Below are 10,239 nucleotides of genomic sequence, written 5' to 3'. Positions count from 1 at the left end.
AAACTGATTCAGAAACAGACTCCAACGGGTCTGCCGAGGAGAGAGGCATTTTGCAGACCTGATAAACTCTAGATTGCGATGATCGGTCAACACCAAAATTTGCTGTGCCGCTCCTTGAAGATGATGTCTCCACTCTTTGAATGCTGATATAATGGCGAGCAATTCTTTATTACCCACGTCATAGTTCTTTTCGGCTAAGGACATACGTTGTGAGAAAAATGCACATGGATGCAGCAACTTCTTTTCCCCTGTCCTCTGAGAGAGGATAGCACCGACCGCACAGTCTGAGGCATCCACCTCGATGATGAATGCCAATTCTGGGTCAGGATGGCGTAATATGGGAGCCGTCGTGAACTTCATTTTTAAACGAGAGAATGCTTCTTGCGCCTGGGGAGTCCAGATGAAATTTGCTCCTTTTTTTGTCAGTTGCGTGATGGGTGCCACAATTTCTGAAAATTTTTTAATAAAACGTCTGTAAAAGTTGGCGAACCCCACAAAACGCTGGACCTCTTTCACATTTTTAGGGATAGGCCACTCGGTGATAGCTTGCGTTTTCTTAGCATCCATCCGTAATCCTTGAGGTGAAATGACATATCCCAAGAACTGGATCTCTTCTCGATGGAATTCACATTTTTCTAATTTAATATACAATGAATTCTCTCTTAAACGTTCTAACACTCGTCTTACGTGCGTTTGATGTTCTTCCAAAGAGTTAGAAAAAATTAGGATGTCGTCTAGATAAACGACCATGAACTGGTCCAACAGGTCTCGGAAAATATCATTCACCAAGTGCTGGAAAGTAGTTGGAGCATTGCAAAGTCCGAAGGGCATCACTAGACTCTCAAAGTGTCCATATCGGGTACGGAAAGCTGTCTTCCACTCATCCCCAGGTCTTATACGTACTAAGTTATATGCCCCACGTAAATCTAACTTAGTGAAGATCTTCGCACATCGCACCTTTTCTAGGAGTTCCGGGATCAATGGTAAGGGATAACGATTTTTAATCGTCACTTTATTAAGCTCCCTGTAGTCCACTACTGGCCGAAGTGTTCCATCCTTCTTTTTAACGAAGAATATAGGAGCTCCAGCGGGAGAGGATGATGGACGAATGAATTTTTTGTTCAGATTTTCTTCAATAAATTCTTTGAGAGCCTTTAGTTCAGGACCTGCTAGAGGATAGATAGTTCCAAATGGTATAGCCGCCCCTGGGAGTAGCTCTATTGGGCAGTCGTATGGTCGATGCGGGGGAAGTGTATCTGCCCCCCTCTTGTCACAGACATCTAGAAAATCTTCATACACCGCTGGTAGCTGAGGTAATTCTGAATTCTGGGCTGTTTCTAATGTTGACTCACTTGTAACTTCCGCCCGAACGTCCATTACGGGGAAACTGATCTTTTTCATCTCCCAGTCGATGCTAGGATTTTGCTTCTGTAACCAGGGCAGACCTAAAATAATCGGAAAATGTGGGGAAGAAATAATTAGGAATGTCAACATCTCGCGGTGCTGTGGCTCAATATAGAGCTCCAAAAGTCCTGTCTCATGGTCCACTGGCCCCGAATTCAGTGGAGATCCATCTACTGTCTCCATCACAATAGGTGAACGTCTTTTTTGCACCTCTATGCCATGTTTTTGAGCAAACGCAGAATCCATGAAAATCCCGCTGGCTCCCGAATCGATCATGGCTGATGCGGTGATCCACAGGGAGTTGACCTTCAGTTTAATTGTTACAAAATAATGGGATTCTCGGTTCTCTTTCCTAACATGTGGAGCTATGGATAATATAGACTGGATCTTATCCTTAGCATAATCAGTCTCTGAAATGTAAGACTCCTCGTCGGAGGAGTCAGGGTCCATTATGGCCGCCACCATTTTTCGTGAACGGCTTGTGGGACGACTTGGACAGTTAATGAGAAAATGTCCTGCTTCCCCGCAGTACAGACATAGATTCTCTTTAAATCTTTGTTCTCTTCGTTCTGCACTCGCTCGTCTCTGGATCGCGTCTACTTGCATCGGCTCTGATTCTGTATCCCGGGGATTCCGGCTAGGCACTTCTTTGATGACCGATGGCAGGGAAGAGTTATATGAGTTAGTTGAGCGATTCATGGAATTCCACTTCTCTTGTCGTCGTTCAGACAGACGGGTATCAATCCGGATGCAATGTTTGATGAAATCATCCAAATCTGAAGGGGTCTCTCCACGGGCAAGTTCGTCTTTTACTGCACTAGAAAGTCCTCTTTTAAAGAAGGTTACTTTTGCTGCATTATTCCATTCAGTGTCGACGGCCCACCTCCTATACTCCATAGCATATTCTGCGACGGGACGTTTGCCTTGTCGTAATGCCAGCAACGTTGATTCAGCTGTAGCTGCACGATTTGGGTCATCAAACATCTGCTGCATCGTCCGAATAAACTCATTCAAATTGTCTAAACGTGCGTCCCGAGTCTCAATCAGAGGATTAGCCCAAGCGATCGCTTTGTGGGTTAACAGCATAATGATGCATAACACCTTTGACCTATCGGTCGGGAACTGATTAGGATGTGTATCGAAGAACAGATAGCATTGGTTCAAAAATCCACGAAATTTATCTCGATCACCTCCAAAACGAAACGGTGGCAATTTGGGGGGCCTGTCAGACGTTGAGACGGAAGCTTGTCCTTCTAGCTGTGTAATTCGGACAGTCAACACCTGTACCGTATTCTGCAAATCTTGGATAGTTTGTTGGAGATTCTGTACATTATGGTCGTTTTGTATAATAAATGCATCCATCCGTGCTTTTCCATTCATCTGTTCGGCGTGCAAATTGGACATTGCACCCTGCAGCTTTCTGACACGTGTATCCATAGTTTCTGCCCCAGCGGCCTCCATTTTTGGGCTGAGTATCCTGTCACGTTACTGGCGATACAGGACTGAAGGTCAGTGGCCGAAGCAAATGTATACAAGTGACTGGACCGTGGAAAGACCTCTGGAGATGCAATATATGGCAGTGGCAGTTCAATATATCCGCAGATGCAAGGACCAGCCCAAGCAAGGGTCGGCCTGGATAACACACGTGCACAAAGTCCGTATGAGCAGCAGGAGTTCAGGGTGGTAGCAGCAGAATATCAATAATAAGCAGGAAGATGCCAGCAAGACACCTTCCAACCAGGAGCTCAGAGATTGCTTCACTCAGACTGAGCACACAAAATACTCAGCAACAGGAAGCTGCACAGGGCCAGGTATATATAGTAGGTCCAATCAAGCTCAATCAGGGCGGGGACAAATCAGCAGGGCAGGTGATGATCTCTATCCCAGACGAAGTTCATATGGTTTCAGGCAGAAATCAAGCAAGTTCCAAATAGCTCATCAAGCAAAGGAACAGACTAGCAAACAAAGGGTCGCAGGTTCAAATCCTAACACGTTGGTGGATGGTGTGAGAAATGATGTCCCAAATGTGTTCAGTCGGATTCAGGTCTGGGGAACGGACGGGCCGTCCATAGCGTCAATGCCTTCATCTTGCAGGCACTGCTGACACACTCCAGCCACATGAGGTCTGGCATTGTCCTGCATTAGGAGGAACCCAGGGCCAACTGCACCAGCATATGGTCTCACAAGGGGTCTGAGGGGTCTCTCATCTCGGTACCTAATGGCAGTCAGGCTACCTCTGGCGAGCACATGGAGGGCTGTGTGGCCTCCAAATAAATGCCACCCCACACCATTACTGACCCACTGCCAAACCGGTCATGCTGAAGGATGTTGCAGGCAGGAGATCGCTCTCTATGGCATCTCCAGACTCTGTCACGTCTGTTACATGTGCTCAGTGTGAACCTGCTTTCATCTGTGAAGAGCACAGGGTGCCAGTGGGGAATTTGCCAATCTTGGTGTTCTGTAGCAAATGCCAATTATCCTGCGCAGTGTTGAGCTGTGAGCACAACCCCCATCTGTGGATGTTGGGCACTCAGACCATCCTCATGGAGTCAGTTTCTAACTGTTTGTGCAGACACACGCACATTTGTGGCCTGTTAGAGGTCATTTTGCAGGGCTCTGGCAGTGCTCCTCCTGTTCGTCCTTGCACAAAGGCTGAGGTAGCGGTTCTGCTGCTGGGTTGTTGCCCTCCTATGACCTCCATGTCTCCTGGTGTACTGGCCTGTCTCCTGGTAGTGCCTCAAGCCTCTGGACACTATGCTGACACACAGCAAACCACCTTGCCACAGCTCACATTGATGTGCCATCCTGGATGATTTGCACTACCTGAGCCACTTGTGTGGGTTGTAGAGTCCGTCTCATGCTACCACGAGTGTGAAAGCACAAGCAACATTCAAAAGCGACCAAAATATCAGCCAAAAGGCATTGGTACTGAGACGTGGTCTGTGGTCCCCACCTGCAGAACAACTCCTTTATTGAGTGTGTCTTGATAATTGCCAGTAATTTCTATCTGTTGCCTATTCCATTTGCACAACAGCATGTGAAATTGATTGTCAGTGTTGCTTCCTAAGGGTATGTGTCCACGTTCAGGATGGCCGGCGGTTTGGACGGAGCGGCAAACTCGCTCCGCCCAAAGCTCTGCCCCCTTCTGGAGACGCGATGATGCCGGATGTGTTCATTGCACACATCCGGAATCATCGCACCCCACACATAGGGCCTTGTGTTTTACCTTGCGGCGGCGCAGCGTCGCCGCAAGGTAAACGGACATGCTGCGATCTAAAAAGACACGCCACATGTCCGTAATCGCAGGGCCGCCGATTGCGTGTTACCACGCATAGTGGAGACGGGATTTGATAAAATCCCCTCCACTATGCTGTAACATCTGGATGCTGCATGTTTGACGCTGCGGCTCTGCGCAGCGTCAAACTCGCAACGTTTCCTGAATGTGGAAACATACCCTAAGTGGACAGTTTGATTTCACAGAAGTTTGATTTACTTGGAGTTAAATTTTGTTGCTTAAGTGTTCCATTTATTTTTTTGAGCAGTGTATATATAATAAATATACCTATATATATACAGTGGGGCAAAAAAGTATTTAGTCAGTCAGCAATAGTGCAAGTTCCACCACTTAAAAAGATGAGAGGCGTCTGTAATTTACATCATAGGTAGACCTCAACTATGGGAGACAAACTGAGAAACAAAAATCCAGAAAATCACACTGTCTGTTTTTTTATCATTTTATTTGCATATTATGGTGGAAAATAAGTATTTGGTCAGAAACAAAATTTCATCTCAATACTTTGTAATACATCCTTTGTTGGCAATGACAGAGGTCAAACGTTTTCTGTAAGTCTTCACAAGGTTGCCACACACTGTTGTTGGTATGTTGGCCCATTCCTCCATGCAGATCTCCTCTAGAGCAGTGATGTTTTTGGCTTTTCGCTTGGCAACACGGACTTTCAACTCCCTCCAAAGGTTTTCTATAGGGTTGAGATCTGGAGACTGGCTAGGCCACTCCAGGACCTTGAAATGCTTCTTACGAAGCCACTCCTTCGTTGCCCTGGCGGTGTGCTTTGGATCATTGCCATGTTGAAAGACCCAGCCACGTTTCATCTTCAATGCCCTTGCTGATGGAAGGAGGTTTGCACTCAAAATCTCACGATACATGGCCCCATTCATTCTTTCATGTACCCGGATCAGTCGTCCTGGCCCCTTTGCAGAGAAACAGCCCCAAAGCATGATGTTTCCACCACCATGCTTTACAGTAGGTATGGTGTTTGATGGATGCAACTCAGTATTCTTTTTCCTCCAAACACGACAAGTTGTGTTTCTACCAAACAGTTCCAGTTTGGTTTCATCAGACCATAGGACATTCTCCCAAAACTCCTCTGGATCATCCAAATGCTCTCTAGCAAACTTCAGACGGGCCCGGACATGTACTGGCTTAAGCAGTGGGACACGTCTGGCACTGCAGGATCTGAGTCCATGGTGGCGTAGTGTGTTACTTATGGTAGGCCTTGTTACATTGGTCCCAGCTCTCTGCAGTTCATTCACTAGGTCCCCCCGCGTGGTTCTGGGATTTTTGCTCACCGTTCTTGTGATCATTCTGACCCCACGGGGTGGGATTTTGCGTGGAGCCCCAGATCGAGGGAGATTATCAGTGGTCTTGAATGTCTTCCATTTTCTAATTATTGCTCCCACTGTTGATTTCTTCACTCCAAGCTGGTTGGCTATTGCAGATTCAGTCTTCCCAGCCTGGTGCAGGGCTACAATTTTGTTTCTGGTGTCCTTTGACAGCTCTTTGGTCTTCACCATAGTGGAGTTTGGAGTCAGACTGTTTGAGGGTGTGCACAGGTGTCTTTTTATACTGATAACAAGTTTAAACAGGTGCCATTACTACAGGTAATGAGTGGAGGAAAGAGGAGACTCTTAAAGAAGAAGTTACAGGTCTGTGAGAGCCAGAAATCTTGATTGTTTGTTTCTGACCAAATACTTATTTTCCACCATAATATGCAAATAAAATGATAAAAAAACAGACAATGTGATTTTCTGGATTTTTGTTTCTCAGTTTGTCTCCCATAGTTGAGGTCCACCTATGATGTAAATTACAGACGCCTCTCATCTTTTTAAGTGGTGGAACTTGCACTATTGCTGGCTGACTAAATACTTTTTTGCCCCACTGTATATATATATATATATATATATATATATATATATATATATATATATATATATATATATATACACACACGCATAAAATGGATGGCAGCACTCCAAGCATCGAGTGTAAAAGAAAAATAAAAAAAAAATAAAGTTGTGCAGCTGTGCCTTTATTATGCCACGTGGTTATTGGCTTAATAAAGGAACGACTTTTCCATTATACTTGAATCTTGGAGTGCTGCCATTTTTTTTAATTATATCCAAATGTGGATTTGATTACAATCCCTGGATTTGCACCCTTTGCTACTATGGTGCTGCTTCATCTTTCCTTTGCCAATATTCAAATAAACACATACAGCTCTTGCAAAAATTAAGAGACCACTGCAAAATGTCCAGTTTGTCAGATTTTTCTCTTTATAGGTATATTTTTGAGTAAAATGTAAATTTTTCTTTTATTCTATAAACTTCTGACAACATGTCTTCGAATTTCCAAGCAATACATTTTGTATTTTTTTCTGAAAAGGAGAAATGGTCAAAATTAAAAAAAAAACCAGTGCTTTCAGACCTCAAATAATGCACAGAAAACAAGTTCATAATCATTTAGAAAATGTTTTATCTCAGGAAGAGTTCAGAAATCAATATTTTGTGGAATAACCATGATTTTTAGTCACAGCTTTTATTCGTCTTGGTGTTTGCCACTAGTCTTTCGCACTGCTTCTGGCGCAAAAATGTAAGCAGTTCTTCTTTGTTTGATGGCTTGTGACTATCCATCATCCTCTTGATTACATTCCAGAGGTTTTCCATGGGTTTCAGGTCTGTAGATTGGGCTGCCCATGACAGGGTCTCTTAATTTTTGCCAGAGCTGTACAAACATACATACGTGCGTGTGACAAATGATGTATGACTGAAAGGTCCATCATTATTTTGCGAATACTCTAAATTTTAAAACTTACTGATCACACAATTTCTGCCACTTTGATTTTGTCTTGGAGGTTCTGATCTTCTCCCGCAAGCTGTGATGCATTGTCACAGCCTCAAGTGGTAGAAGACTTTCCTCTTCCTTGTATGTTGGTGACATGTCATAAGGCCTTGATTGATTGGTATAGTTCATTAGTTGAGCCTCAACCCTTTTTAGTTACTGAATATGCTGTGAAGATGAAAAAGCCGGGCTTATCCGATAGTCTGAGCCAGACACATCATCGGCACACGGGTTGAGGTGAAAACTTTAAGCCACCCGTGACCTGAGTCTGGAGTACATGTTTATTATCCTTTCCTTTATACCTAGGGTATGTTTAATTGTCGTGTTTTTACCACACGTTTTTCTAACAAAAAACACAAGATTTTTCTGTCCAAGCACTGTGAATGAGATTTTTGAAATCTCATGCATGTGTTTCTTATTTTTCCATGGAGTATTTTCAAATCTGCAAATACAAAATGACTACAGTGAAGCCTCTTCAGAAAGAACTATCCAAAATTGCATTTTAAACTGGGCTTCAAGGTGGGGGTCTTCTCAAACAAGATTGATAGCATGCATAAAATATGATGGACCTGAAAATCTGTCTAAAGATTTCTGATCTGGATAAGGGAAGGGCCTCCTCAAAGGGCTTGGCTTAGAGGGGTTTAACCGTACTTTAGTTATATACTCATTTATTCCAGTTTCATTATTTTCTGTAAAGTTTTCTTATTCTTTCCAAAACTTCAACAGCACCAGGCAGATTAATATCACCTATATTTTACAATGTAAATCAAGTTTATGGATGTCTTGGGTCTATAGATGCCAAGGAGCCACATTTTATCAGCAAGTCATCCATGCAAACCAAATGTAATGAGGTTAGTGATTTATGTGTTTGGGTTACATTATATCTGTACCACTTGGATGCAAAGATGTGGCTGCCCTGTCACAGTGATTAAGATCTCAACCTATCCCCAGTACAGCATTCATGACTGTCTTGTCATTTTGATCCCCTCTAGCCATGGTTCATATGATACTAATGCAACAGGTCAGCACTGGGTGCATTTTAACATGAAGATGATATACAGTATATACTATACAAAATATAACCTAGACCTCATTACAATGCATAATTCTGTTCATGTTCAATTTAAAGGGGTTTTCTTGTGCCCATAAATGGGTAGAATTCCAAAGTACTTGTGAAACAAAAGTACCTAATTTTAAATATCAACTCAGGGATTTTTTTTTTATCCTATTGCTTATTGCTCCTTGCCTAGGTCACTGGCCATCACTGCAGTTCTTTTTCTATGCAAAGAAGATGCAATTGGAAGTGATATTCTGAAACTGGCAGGTGCGCCCCAAAGATGCTGAGAGCAGCGCAATCATGTCGCTTATCTGAACTGTCAATCTTTACGAGCCCCTAGGCAAACAAGAAGCCGAAAGGCATGGGAGCGGTGCGCACCTGAAAATTGATCAGGAAAGCAAACCTTTAAACCCTTTGTGACCAAGCTTATTTGAACCTTAATGACCAGGCCAAATTTTTGAATTCTGACCAGTGTCACTTCAAGTGTTAATAATTTTGAAACACTTCAACGTATCCCACTGATTCTAAGATTGTTTGTTTTTTCGTGACACATTGCGCTTTATGATAGTGGTAAATGTAGGTTGACATGTTTTGCGTTTATTTGTGAAAACATTGGAATTTTGGTGAAAATTTTTAAAAATTCACATTTTTCAAACTTTCAATCTTTACTGTATATCCTTAAACCATTTAGTCATGATTGACGGCAGTATTTAAGGGTTTTTTTTGGCCCCGATCAGTTCCAAAACTGTCTGGGGCCGATACCGCAGGTGTCTATTGTCATGTACAGCTGTCACCTGTGAGAATTGCAACTGTTCACCTATTCCTGGTCGCCATTTTAACCCCTTCCTGACCCAGCCTATTTTGACCTTAATGACCTGGCCGTTTTTTGCAATTCTGACCAGTGTCCCTTTATGAGATAATAACTCAGGAATGCTTCAACGGATCCTAGCGGTTCTGAGATTGTTTTTTCATGACATATTGGGCTTCACGTTAGTGGTAAATTTAGGTCAATAATTTTTGAGTTTATATGTGAAAAAAATGGAAATTTGGCTTAAATTTTGAAAATTTCGCAATTTTTAAATTTTGAATTTTTATTCTGTTAAACGAGAGAGTTATGTGACACAAAATAGTTAATAAATAACATTACCCACATGTCTACTTTACATCAGCACAATTTTGGAAACATTTTTTTTTGCTAGGAAGTTATAAGGGTTAAAATTTGACCAGCGATTTCTCATTTTTACAACAAAATTTACAAAACCATTTTTTTAGGGATCACCTCACATTTGAAGTCAGTTTGAGGGTTCTATGTGGCTGAAAATACCCAAAAGTGACACCATTCTAAAAACTGCACCCCTCAAGGTGCTCAAAACCACATTCAAGAAGTTTATTAACCCTTCAGGTGCTTCACAGCAGCAGAAGCAACATGGAAGGAAAAAATGAACATTTAACATTTTAGTCACAAAAATGATCTTTTAGCAACAATTTTTTTATTTCCCAAGGGTAAAAATTGAAACTGGATGCCAAAAGTTATTGTACAATTTGTCTTGAGTACGCCGATACCCCATATGTAGGGGGGAACCACTGTTTGGGCTCACGACAGGGCTCGGAAGGGAAGGAGCGCCATTTGACTTTTTCAATG

The sequence above is a fragment of the Ranitomeya variabilis genome, chromosome 2 (assembly GCF_051348905.1).
Source record: "Ranitomeya variabilis isolate aRanVar5 chromosome 2, aRanVar5.hap1, whole genome shotgun sequence".
Taxonomy (NCBI): Eukaryota; Metazoa; Chordata; class Amphibia; order Anura; family Dendrobatidae; genus Ranitomeya; species Ranitomeya variabilis.
This window is presented reverse-complemented; position numbering follows the sequence as displayed.